This window comes from Myzus persicae, unplaced genomic scaffold (assembly GCF_001856785.1).
Source record: "Myzus persicae strain clone G006 unplaced genomic scaffold, MPER_G0061.0, whole genome shotgun sequence".
Lineage (NCBI taxonomy): Eukaryota > Metazoa > Arthropoda > Insecta > Hemiptera > Aphididae > Myzus > Myzus persicae.
In genome coordinates this window covers 254,928-269,265 of record NW_019103945.1, presented here as the reverse complement: position 1 = coordinate 269,265, position 14,338 = coordinate 254,928, and the positions used below count along the sequence as shown (strand labels likewise).

The window sequence follows — 14,338 nt, the reverse complement described above, 5'->3', positions numbered from 1 at the left end:
CCGCCGAATCGGAACAAACTGATAGGCTGTTTGGTCGGAAATTGCAGGAAACGAGATTTTGAAAATTGATTCCAGACGATTATTCCACTTTAAAGCATTGGCTATTTTTTGACGATTTTTCGTTCTACTTTTTAGCGGTGATTCATTATATTCGAAAATAAATTTTTTATCGAAATTTGATCCACGGAACCGCGGGTTAACGGACGATTGCAATTGCCAAGTACTGTGTTATTTATTTACAATTTCATAACTTAAAATAGTTTTAATGCGCTTCAAGTGCACAACGACGAAAAATCACACCAAACAAATTTACAAACACTTACGGGTAGGTAATATTTTTTTTTTTTAAATATCTCATCAGTTTGCTAATTTTTTTTTTTAAATTTACATAGCACTACTCGTAATTCATGACATTGCATTTTGTCACTGAAAGCAGGAAAATAAAAAAAGGTTATTTTTAGCACTACAAATTTGAAAAATTTGCTGTGGACAAGAAGAATTTAAATATTATGGTTGAGTGGCGAAAAACACTTAAATGTAACAAGTCAGTAGTTTTAAATCGTCGTAAATATTTAAAGCATTTTATGTACTTTTCGTATTGTAATTGGGGGGGGGGGGGAGAGTTGAACTTCCAGCCACCGCCTCGCAGCACTTGTGTACACGACCTCGACAGACTCTATTTTTATGGCCATTTCGAACGACGGACGTTAACTGCATATAGTTTTCGCAGTCATATTTTGTAGTTATCGCGATAATAACATAATATAACACGATACTACTTAGGGGTGGGCATTACGCAGCGGGTCTGTTGGACGAAAAATGAGAAAAGCAATACCGGCGAGAAATTATATTGCCTCGCATTACGACCTACGACCGTGGCAAAACTTATAACGGGTTCAGCGGGGCGTCGAGTCGTATATATTGTGTGTACCTTTGAATGTGAAAATAAAAGTTTCTAACTAAATTTTGATAGCCTCCGCGCACTTTTTCGTTGTTTTTGTTTTTTAGCTTTTCGGCTTTTTAGTTTTTTAGCTTTTTTTTTTTTTTTTACCTAGAATAAAGTCGGTATTTCCCCCCGTTATTTCTAAACTTTCGCTACCAAACTATATTAAATTATATTACACCCCGAGGTATACTACCTAACCCCGAACCTTTCGTTCGTATTGTTTGTTTATTTTAGTTTACTGCCGTTCGCGATAAAACCGACCGACTGCGATGCCGCCGTTTTTTTACGAGACGTAAGGCATTGGCCCTCCGATAGTCTCCGCAAACGTTTTCAAATGTATTGCAAACGATTGTATGGTTCCTAAATGCCCCCTTGCAGGTTAAGTCAAAAATATATTTGAGGGGGGGGGGACTGCTAGTTCACATATAGCCCCCCTTCACTCTGTCCGATCACATCCGACAAACTGTTAATTAATAATTGTAAACAGGTTTGAGAAAATGTTATCCCCGAATAAGTAGATTTCCTCTTTGTCAAAAATAATTTTTTGGTGAGCTATTGTTCATAGGGTTTAATTATTTAAATATTTTAAAGTTATTTTAATAATTATATTATTTAACATTTATTTATACTTTTGCAGACTTCTTCGAAAGTTGGTTTTCATGTTGCTAAGTTCCTATAAATTAATATGGGTAGCAGTTTTCGACCTATTTAACAATGCGGTGCATCATAACTCCTACAACATTTTCGGGGCATTCTCTTCCTTGTATTTAATAATATTAGACTTGGACTTTACACTATTAATATGTTAGGTCAGCGGCGTAGCCAGAATTTTTGTTGGGGGGAGGGGTAGAGTTATTGTGCTTACCCAGATTTGGTGTACCAATATAGGGACCTAGAAAGTTAGGTTAAATAAGTTTAACATACTGATGTTGAGGTTTATTTTAGGTTTCGGTTGCTAAGAAATTATTATTTTTAATTTTTACAAATAAATGCAATGCATATATATATATATATATGAATTATAAGTAATACATTAAACATTTTATAAGTAAATAATAATATATTTTACATTTGAGACTGTGTACATTTTTAAATAATTATAAAATGCTTAGTTTTTGGAGGGAACAGCAACTCCAAAAAAAAGTGTGCGTTTTCGACCTACTAAAAGTAATGGCGGTCTTGTACTGTATTTTATCTAAAGTGTGCGGTTTTCGAATTCAAAAATATCAAGATCATAATAAAATATGATAATATTATTATCTAACCGTATACAGATAGAGGTTAGGTGCTGTAGTAACGTTTAGGAGCGTAATTATTATTAATTATAATATTATTACGCGTGTTCCGTTATCTCGTTAATTTCGTTATCAATATAATATATATAATGTGTCTCTCGGGGAAGTGATGGGGTCGGCGTCATATCATGATAGTATGCATTAAATTATGAAAAACCACGCTTTAGATATGGTAGAATCCAACGTTTTGATTTGTTTTTAGTTATGGTCAATTTAACTTTTTTTATAAAACCGAACCTATGCCGAACATATTTTGTTGAAAGTGTGTGTTTGTCAAGACTCATCAATTTTTCAACTTTTCATCATCATTGTTACATTTAAAATCTATTTTATTTTCCATTAATTAACAAATCCAATTAAATTAGAAGAATCGGAAGAATTAAAATTTTTTTTTTTTTAATTTAAATAAATTTAAAAAAAATTGTCAAAAATTATCATTTTTGAAAGTCGCAAAAGAAATAAAATATAATATACACCTAACCGTTTAAAGATTTTTAGTTCATAACTTAATGTACATATACTAGCTGTATCATAATATGACGCCAGCCGGTCACTCCCCTCCTCTCCCCGCGGACACTGTTTGGAGTTGTTCAAAATGTTATAAAGTTACACAAATAATAACATCACACAACGGTTACATCCGCTATGGTAACACATCGTCGTTTCTGATGTATCGAGCAAAATGCTCGTGCAAAATGCATATGCACTCAAATATGCTGACAATTATATTTAAAATGTACATATTTGTCCAAGTGTGCAGTACCTACCTGTAAGATATTATAATATACATGTGGGAACATCTGTCGGAAATTCGTAACTTTTTGTTTGCTCGGGTTTAGACATTCCACATACTTGGTAGATATGTACAAAATAAACATCGACAAGCTTGCATATTCCGTTACATTAATATAACATGTTGTCAAGACAATTTTGACGCATTTCGTTCAAGATATTTAGTGATGGCGCAGTAGGTAAAACTAGAAATGTTCCACGTGTAAATGAAATAACAAATTTGCGATCGATATAAAAAATTGTTGTTAAAAAAAAGAACTCTGTGCCGAAAAAAACACATTTGTGAGTAATTTCGGGTTATCATAAAATCGTTTTTTTATTTTATTTTTGAATTCTCGGCGAAGCGATGCATTCATTGATTTTACACTGCAGATATTACATCAGGAGTCTGGAGAAACATTGCTTTCAATGTATTTTACGGCAGGGATAAGGCAAATCTAGTAGGTATTCGTGGGAGGGAAAAATAAGGAAATTCTCAGTATTAGTAATTGTATTTCTCAGTAATTGTATTAATAATAGAGGAGAACAATTTGGAGAAAAACGAAAATCAGTTTTTATTTTTTGTTTTAATTCAAAAACGAATAACCATTAGTACTTGACATTTTCGCCAACATTTTCAACTAGCTTTCTCTATAGAAAGTATATTTTAAAATGTGTTGTCTATTTTTGAGCTATTTAGAGACATTTGAGATTTGAAATTTTTCCATAAATGTCGATAACATTTTTTTCGTTTGATAAAAATTCTTCAAAATTGAATAAAATGATGCACATAAACTGTTTGGAAAACTCTTTAAAAATATTGAAGATACATGGACACGATTTTTTTCATAGGTATTTAAGTTTAAATTCGGACACAATTAGGTAGGCAATATTTAAACAAAGAACAACAATTTTAATTATTTTGTTGTAATTCGAATATGTTTTCCGGGAAACTTTAAAATTAGTAGGTACATATAGTTATGTTTGCATACACAATGACTGTTCAAAACATTAAGATTTATTTTAAGCTATTGTCCATTTATACCATGAATTTATTAACCGTTGTATGATGAGGTGGTATTAAGTCAAAAGATAATAATAATAATAATAATCATAATAATTATACATTATTTATTTACTGTAAACGAGTATGAAAATAACACTTAAAAAAAGTAATAAGAACAGTGAAATTATACGTACAGGAATAATAATAATAATAATAATAAATAATCAAAATGACAAAAAATATTAAACAAGGAAGCAAAATTAGCTGACAATGTAAAATTGTATAAACTCAAGAGTAATCAATAGTTACTTGTAGATTTAAAGCTAAATATACACTTTGTTCTAAAGAATCTCATGACATAAAAAAGAAGTCTATGTGATGGGTAATAATGTTAGCTATTAAAAGAGTTCTTGGTAAAAAAAAAAAGACGAGGAACTATAAAGTTATTTTTATTGAATAGGACAAAAGAACATTGAACAAATGAGATTTTCTGAACTATCGATTTTATGCCTCAAAACAAATCGTAGATATATTGTAGTATTGATGTATTAAACTAAACAATAATAATTAAATATTAATAAACAATCAAATTTCATTATATTATGTCTTAGGCAAAAATTAAATCAGCTTACAACAATAATGGGTAATCGTAAAATATATTATTCAAACAGTGATATCAAAAAACATGTCGAGAAAAATACTTTTGGCGATATATGCTAACAGCTGACTTCGCTCAAATTCGTATTTCGTCGCGATAATCTATTGTCATTTTCTTCAAATTTAACACAATGTTATGGATTACGGTGACTTACTCCCAAATTACTACTCAAGGTGCGTCCTGTAGGGATCTAGATTTTTGTTTTTCAAATAAGAAAACCCCCGTCTCAACAGTACATAATTATTAATTTTTATGACATATTTTTCGTGTCGGAACAAACATTCGTAAGAGTAGTTGTCGGGTTACATGCTTAACTCTGCGTATCAAAGATAATTACAGGTTCATTATAGTGGGACAGGAAGAATAGGGACAACGGTGATTTGAAAATTGTAGTAATTAATAAAATATTATCATTTGTATAAATGGCCCAAGAGTTAATGTATTACATTTATTTTAAATTTTGTAAAACAACACATGTTTTAAGACTAATTATCCGTAGTACAATCTTTTTGAAAACTGAAAAACTATAATAATTAGGAATAATTTTGAATTTTTGACGTCAAAGTTTAAAAAAAAATATAGATGGTTGTAACCAGAATACTCTTTGAGTAGTCGAAAAAATCTCAACCATTTTAAAATGTAGTCTTTGAAAGTATTTGACAATTATTCCAAAGATCAGAATTTTGAACAAATAACTAGTAAATATTTGTGCATTATTTAAAAGAAAAAATCGGGGTGAGCGTGCCTGATGAATCGCCCTGTATGATAAAATATGATATTAGTTATAAATACAATAAGTAGATTTATTTACTTTTTTACTTCACTATTCAGAGTGGGAGAAGAGCTCTCGAAATCGGCAATCAAATTTCCCACATATAGTCGCTAGATATTATAATATTTTCCTATCTACGTGCACGTCGTACAAATATAATGGAGAAGCTCATCGGAATCAGCCATTTCGGGTCGTCTGATAAACGAGCACAATTTAATAATAAATTACCAACTGAACTGGTGCACGGGTAAACAGTTAGTTGTGCAAGTACTTATGTACAGATTACAAGTACGCCGCGAATGGTTTGGTCGGAAAGGTTTAACATTTACTGCGTCGAAATCGAAATATTATTAACGCTTACTCGGTAATTATTTGTGTTTATCTATAAATTAATTACCTCTCGACACACCGTCAAACGATAAACAATCGTACTTGTACGATGAATAATTATCGCGACGGAGATGGATCTTCACTGAAAACACGTGTGTCGATCCTCGACTTTACTATCAATTATAACCACTTCTCGAATACTTTGATGAGTGGGTTGATCGATATTTCTCTCAAAAAATACATAGGTACCAGGTACATTCTTAAGTCCGATCCAACATTTTTTTTTTTAATAGCGTCATGCTCATATGGTCTATGAGTGGGTATTATCGGAACCCGATTGACCAAAAATTATCATCATCGGGCAGCGGCGTTGGAAACATAGATTTTGGTTTGTACTCCACGTCAAATGCATATGAAGTTTGTGTTTTTCACTTACGTGCATTTGTTGTACATATTCGCACAGCGCATCACGCAGTTATGAAATCATAATAATGATATGGAGCTCTAACGCATGGGTGGTGGTTTAGTGCTCGAATTGCGGAAAAATTAGGAGTCGGTCGAAAAAAAATTTTTATGAATATTTAATGTCTTGTTGACTAGAATTTAGTTTGAAGCAGGAGACATAGCATGCGCACGCATAAATATTGTTTAAGAAAAGAGGACTCGGTTAGGTATTGCAGCTAACAGCCCGTGGGGGGCGGGCTCCCCTGATCACCCCCTTAAATTGGCCACTAGAGCCTAAGTTCCTACCCTAGTAGTACACTAGAACCGGAGAGTGGATCAGACTAAATATTATCAAAATATGTCATTCGATATGCGGTCGAAATCGTGAATATACTTAAGAAAAAAAAACTCGTGTGATATGGAAAAAATCACAATTTTTTTCCATAATCATAATATCCACTAGCTTATAAATATATGACTTAAGATAGCTTAAACAAAATCAACAACTTATGCATTAATAGTTTATAATTTAATACGATTAAAATGAATAATAAATTATACATGCATCTATAATCCAGTGTTTCACAACCTTTTTTTTACGACGACTTTCTAATAATTTAGTTCAATAAAAAACGGAGACACACCTAAAACAGTAAATGGATTTTTGAAAAAGTAACGACTATGTAAATTGAGAATGAGGCTGTCTTCGTATTTGTACTTTGGAAACACACGACATAAATACACAATTTGTTTGGCGTCGCACATCGCGGTAATGCCGGTAATACCGGTCGAGAACTCCTGTTCTAGTCCATAAACCTACACTTTTCTAGAATTCCACGGAAATTTAAATGCAGTACACATTTTTTTTCATCAGTTTTTAGTTTATCACCTCGAATTCACTGATCTACTGCAGTCTGCAAGACACTCCAAACCTACCGATTTTGGTTTGGTCAACTAGGGGTCTCGAAAAACAGGGATTCGACACGGCACACAAGGACGATCGGCAACGAAATACTTACTGGGCTTTTTCAAAAAACAACGGTCTACTGAGAAGCGATCTCAGAAAAATATGTCCGCCCGTGTTGCAGGACACATTACTCATATAAGCGACCATAATTTTTACTCGTAATTAACAATCATTAATATTGCAATGATGCCATTTTATTTTACCATAATATTATATTTGCCAACTATTTTAATAGTCCACTATATTTATGTTAATAAAGTTGTTTGGATGTACCTGAGAATCGTCAGCGTAATCTAAATAAAATAAATTTGTCCTGCGACTTATAACAGTAAAATCGCACAAAATCGCCTTCACCGAGACTTCTGAATAATAATCTGTCAACATTAATAACAGACAAAAATAAAAATAAATGTTCGTAATATATATTATGTTTTGTTGTACTGTGTTACAATCTGTCGTACGCATCCTGAAAGTTACAACGGCTGACGAAAATATTGTACGTATCTGATATTTTCAATTACTACAAATCCGGGACGGTCTGTTATATTATAATTTCATTACCTGCCTGTCTACTTTTATATCCGTAAAAGGTAAAACCCTTTGGGGCTTTAAGCCGATTTGAGGTATTCAATTTTAACCGAAATCTCTGTACATTAATATACACGACCGCCAGTCGGTCAGCTGCAGGAAGATATTATAATATGTACTGCAGAGCAGCATCATTAGCTGCAGTGGCAGGAACAGCTCCAGGGGTGGGTGGGGGGTCAGGGGCCCAGACATATATTTCCCAATTTTTTTTTTTAATAATTCTACACGCCCCGATATTACTATATTTCAAATCACATGTATTTCTGATGAATGATGATGTATAATATATTATTATAAGTATCATAGTAGGTTGCACAAACATAAGATAGTGTAGTATCTTAGTTCATGGTGGACATAGTGATTCCAATATTTTAATTTTCCATTTACAAAAAATTGTCCCCCCCGACCCTCAAGATCTTTGCTCTGGATCCGTACCTGTGCAGTGGTATTGTATTATCGTCGATGATCGGACTAATAATAATATATTATAACCCAGTCGATGAGTCTTGACGCCCTTGTTTGGCGTAAAACGAATAAACAACGATTTCATAATATTTTTAAACGGTTTGAATTTTCAATAAAATTATATATATAATATACTATAATTACCTAAGCAATACAAATTAAACGCTCACCGTTGGTAACCTCTGAGAAAGGATGCAACTAATTGGATCATTAAAAAAAAAAAACATTTTTGATTGACCGAATGATGGAAAGAAAAATAGGAAACGTAGCACGGAATATTGGAAGATTGGGAAAATCTGAAAGGTTTGTGAACAAATGGTTACCAGTGATTAAGTATTATAATATTATGGTTAAAGTGGAAATTAGTATTTTTTTTAAATAAAATATATTTTTAAATGGTTGACACTGGTTGCTTAAATTGTAATTGTTTTTAGGATTCAGATATTTTTACTTATAATTATGATACTTGGTGACTATTTTTGTAACCCTTGTTGGTTTACCCGAAGTTCATAGACTAAAGACTACAAAGGCTGTTTTTAATAAAAATTCTACCAATAGATTTCTTGAGATTTTTCAATTATCACTAGAAAACTAAAATTAAGCTCATAAATGATTTTTTCATATTACGAAAAAAGAATATTTTTTTGTTTATTTATAGGGTTGTCATTATTTGGTAAATATTACCATTATAATTAGAAGAAATAATTTTATGCATACATTTTTTTACAAATTTATTTATATGAAAAATAAAAAAAATATATTTGGCCGGGACAGCTACTAATACATAACGTAACATAATATTATATTTTTTTCATCGAATCAAAAGTTAAAATACTTCAAGTGCAGTAAACTTGCATAACGATACATAGGGTTTAAAACTATGCACTTATAAAAAATGTAAAGTGCACGCTTACAAAATAAATGAAAAACATCTAAATATGCAATCAAGTTAATTTTTAAACAAAAAACCAAATTTTTAAATAAAAGTCAAACGTACATAATACACAATTTTTCAAGTACAAATTAGCCAAATTTGGAAGTCAAAACGTTGACAGGCTAATTATAAACTATGTGTAGGTTACACGTTTTTAGCATTTACGAAATGTATGTAAAAAAACCCATAAAACCTTTGTGTACTTATTAATAAATACAGAACGGCGATAGTAGATGTGACTTATTGTTATTTCCAAATTATGGTTAGGTGTCTTGTCAATACAATTAATCATCAATGATTGTCTCAGCCGTACAAAAACTTTTTAAAAAATAACATCGTGTTATGCTTTTTGATTGACTAAGTATTTTTAATTTCGTATTCCAAACGACTGTATATTTGTTTGTATTTCGACACATAAAAATCGAATTTCGAACTAATAGTTAATTAGAAGGAAGCTCAATATTCTTTTCTAGTTAACAGGATCAGAGTAGAGTGACACATGAGTACTCCTCAAAATGTTTGTCTACTATACTCGCCCCATTTAAACTTTAAATACTTATAACTAATTAAAACTACTAGTTCAAAGTTCGAGTTATACATATATGTGTCAACGTAGGTACTGCGAAAAATATTCTTCTCCGGAATAGGACGTTTATAATGTTTGGGTTGTCGTTCGAAAAATTAAAACTCAACCCGAACACGGCTGTGGTTTTACATCGGCGGCATGCAATTAGTAATAGAAATTTCAACCAAAAGATCAAACGTTTAAAAAAATAAATGTAAGTGCGACACTCGAACGGCACAACTTTTTCAACAGTTATTGAACTTTATAAAAATACATAACCATTTGTATTGGCGACACTTCTCGTCCGTTGCAAAATGTTTAGGACCCCCGCTCGTACAACATGCACCCACTCGTAGGTCCATCGATCCGCCGCGACTTACGATATCAATGAAGGGCACACGAGTGGTAGTTAAAATCGTTAAAGAATCGACACAATACGCGTTTTTCTGCGTGTTGCGAACCGGACAAAAGAAATTATTTTATAGTGTCAAGTGTGCAGTTGTTATTGCCAAATCGTTATCTGCTTTACCAATAATATATGTGTATACAAGACGTGATGTGAGTTATACCTCGGGTGGGAAAATTATGGGGGGGGGGAGGGAGATTTGGTTAAGAGCCCTCGGCGGCGGATACAGTAATACCTACGCGACCTACGAATCGAAAATAATATAATATCTGTGCAAACGATCGTTTTTGTTTTTTTTTTTTTAAATCCCTACTCTTTTATTTCTCTCTCGAGCACCGATGACGACGACGATAATAAAAATAATAATAGTAATAATAAACGGTTAGGCAGACAAGACTGCGCGATATTATAATAATCCATCCGAAATCTTTTAAGTCGTCGGCTTTTAGTTAATAACGAAATGCTATATTATATATATATATATATACATAATATTAATGTACATTGTTATCAAGTGGGCTTCGTTGTTTTCAGCGGCGGAGGCGCCCATTCTAATACGAAATCGCCCACGTCTGTGAATTGCAGTAATTGTCCGGAAAAGCCTGCGACGACAGTGGAAATAATTACAAACATTTATATGCAACTTTTGTATCTGCTCCCGAGATAGCTGCAATAACCGTAATATACCCGACTCGGTTACCAAGCGCGCGGTAGGTACCACGTACATACCTCGCCTAGCGACAATGTTACCCATTATAATATTATACCTGTTGCGGGTTAGAGTAGATAGGTAGGTACGCCTACCAGTGCTTATAACATTTCGTTCTGACGTAGGTATGCGTAATATCAATGTTGATAACAATCGTGATGTATGTCTTGGATAAATATAATCAAACATTTTATACTTGAAAAACATGTTAGATATTATGAGTAATGTCCCGAGTAAACAGTTTCATAATCATATCCGACATAAATGTGCTTGTCCACATTTTTGTGTTTAGTTTAGTATACCTTTGTATGTTTCTTAAAATTCTGATTTTTTAAATTTTTATTCACGCCCTACTTATTAATAAAGCCCATATTACATATTTGTTAGTTATGAAGTTACCTACTTTTGTTGTATGATATATCAATATCTTGTAATTATTAAAACAACACTCGAGAATACTCTAACAGGTACTATACTGAATATTACATCTGTTTTATATTTTAAAGCAATTACAATAGTAATAAATTAGGAACTATTAATTTTTATACTTGATAACAATAAATTCTATATAGACATACGGTTTTTATAAACCTACAACAAGACGTAATAAAAGGCAAATGGCATAATACATTATTATAATTGATAACTAGATAGAAAAAAAGTTGATATTTGTAGAAAAAGAAGAGATTCACATTAGCGTGTATAGGGTAGCCACAGAGTCGCATGGTTTTTCATAATAATAATGAAACATTGGGATGTGCAAAAATGGGACGTAATTAAGGATTATCCTCAATAAATCAAGTTTAACAAGGCACTCGATCGAATTTTGATTTAGATTCACGATCATTTTCTAAATAGTCAAGTGTCTAACAATTAAGAGTAAGCATGGGAGGTATAAATTAGTAAAAAAAAATTTGTACCACCACCCGACATTCCTTAGATGGTATAACGAAATAGTAATTTTAATAAACGATAGAACGGGGAGATATAAAGGATATAATTTATATAAAGGATTATAATAATTGATTTCTAATCCTTACTGAAATCAAACGGCATAACGTCAAACATAAATGATTTTAAAATGTAAGCTGACGAGTAAGTAAAAATAGGTTACAGTGTTCAATGTTCATATGTTGTACGGTGTGATAGAATACAATTGTTTTATGTGCACCAGAAATTCGAGTAATTGACACTCGTTTGTTCGCCGGAGTAATAATAATAATAATAATAATAAAAAAAACTGTAAACATCCGAAGTGAAAACCCACGACTGCAGCAGCTGTTCAGCTGGTAATTGCGTCCATGAAATGAAATTAATTGCTTTGCAATAAATGAGCGTCTCCGCAAAACCGACGGATTTCCTATGTGTTTATAGACTCTGTTAGACTACCACACAACTTCGAAAAAGCAATAATATTGAATAAAATCGCTTAAGAAGCAACACCACCTCCAACTCACATTTTTTTTGGAGTCAATTAGAGTCAATAGATAGTGAGAAAATTGAATAAAATACAACACAGCGCTACTAGAATCTTAAGAAACACCTGTACCTAGATGGAGGTCCGAGTAGACTGGCAGTTTCAGATGTATGCGAATCGAAATCAGGAGAGCTTTTATAGAAATATGTGTTTCGTAATCATATTAATTATTGTTTTATCCATTAGTAACGATTATCAACCAACTTATAATTAAGAGGACGTTATACTTATTATGTATCGTTATTACGTTATCTTGCCATATTAAAATTAAAGGTAAGATTATTTCGGAGTGCTTCTCATATTATACTTTTATTTTATGGAGAATTATGGGTATTTAAAAATTGTAAGTTGTTTGTACAACTTAAAGTACTCATAACTCTCTTTAAAATTAAAATATAATAAAAAGCCCACGAGAAGCCTTCCGTAATAATCTTACCTTTAATTTTAATAAGACGTCAATTCGCTGTAATTTTAAAGCTAATTGAGCTAAACGTGATCTGCTGAACGTAAAATTTGATATGTTACGCACTTGTAAGATGGAGACAACACGTGAGGGTATAACGTCCTCTGACGTCCTCATATTTGAAGTTAGCAACACTGTTTTATAAAAAAATGTACACTGATGGTCTCTGGTGAGGGATAAATTCAATGGATCGAAAATCGAAAAAAATTACACCACAGCATGTCAAAAATCTCGAGACAACCCTTACTAGATCGGTGCAGGTGATGAGACGGATATCCGTGTAGGTTTGTTATTCGAAAGTTGAAAACAGACGAGCTTTTATAGAAATAAATGTCATCGGACATTGTGTTTATTGTTTTTATCCACAAGAATAATCATTATCGAACAGACTTTTAGTTTATTTCATGCTTGAAGTAAATTCATTTGGAGTTGATTGCGGTTTTTAAAAACCACGTTGAGATAGGTTATCGAATTGAACGAGAAAGACACTGCACTGTTAGTGATGCTCTGTCGATTTGGCCGAAATTCCGAGCGATAATCGTTGTCGTCCACACAATTATAACAATAATAATAATAATAATAATAATAATAATAACAACAACAGCGACAATGATATGATATGATAAATTGCACTGCAAAGGTATCAATACATAATACACATATTATTATACATATTTTTATTATTATTATTATTATTATTTTTGTATATTATGTAGGTCGCACGAGATTAACGTGGAATTATTAAGCGCACTCGCGATCACTCAGAGTGGCTGAAAACAAATCGGTGTGCATTTATCTCGGGAATGCTAGTCCCGAAAAAAAGGACTTAAATCGACATAAATCTTTGTACCGCAGAGACGCAGCCCGTAGGGTATTAAAGTCAAAAAGCTCGAGTTTTTAAGCAAATGACACATAATAAATTACGTGATACACTCCATAAAATATGTATTAACTATATTATTCCTTTAAATTGATAAGACTGACGAATGGGTTCAATGTCTCGTGGACGTCTATCGGTCGATAGGATATAGGTGCCTAAATCGAAATGCGTCGCGCAACGACTTAAAAAATAATAGCTAATAAATAAATGATGACCAGTTTATGAAGGCTGCAGATGCCGATTAGTATCCATTTGATCGGAACTCTCATATTCGTTAATATTATTATTATTATTATTTTTTTTTTTTTGTATGACTCTGCTGCCGTCAAGATTTACGCGTGGCAGAGTTCTTTCTGCGAGTCGAGTACATTTTATTTATACAATTATTGTTATTTTCGTATTTTATTCGACCCGTCGTGCATAGGATGAGCTCGAATGTCAGTCGTGTGCAGCAGCTGAACCTGTGTGTACTTAAAAGTGCAGTGAATGGTGTTTCGACTGCAGAAATGTTTATAATTTATTAATATTAAATCTTCAGGTTTCGCCGTTTTTGATTTGATTTTTAATTTGCCTTTAAATCCGTATCAATATTATTTTAACGGTATTCGAAATCCAGATGATATTAATATTGTCTACTGAGAATACTGCCTGTCGAGTAAATA

General features: G+C 32.2%; 1 protein-coding gene across 4 annotated transcripts in view; it reads right to left on the bottom strand.

Moving 5' to 3' along the window:
- Window positions 1-14,338, bottom strand: part of LOC111036720 (calcium/calmodulin-dependent protein kinase type 1) — a 431,459-nt gene that overhangs the window by 183,161 nt on the left and 233,960 nt on the right. Inside the window, exon 1 of one of the 4 annotated variants that reach the window (XM_022318855.1) lies at window positions 5,488-5,730. The exons of the other annotated variants lie outside the window; for them this stretch is intronic. The gene's annotated coding sequence lies outside the window, so the exon portion shown is untranslated. Of the gene's footprint in view, window positions 1-5,487; window positions 5,731-14,338 lie in introns of those variants that run through there. 4 annotated transcript variants of the gene reach the window in all.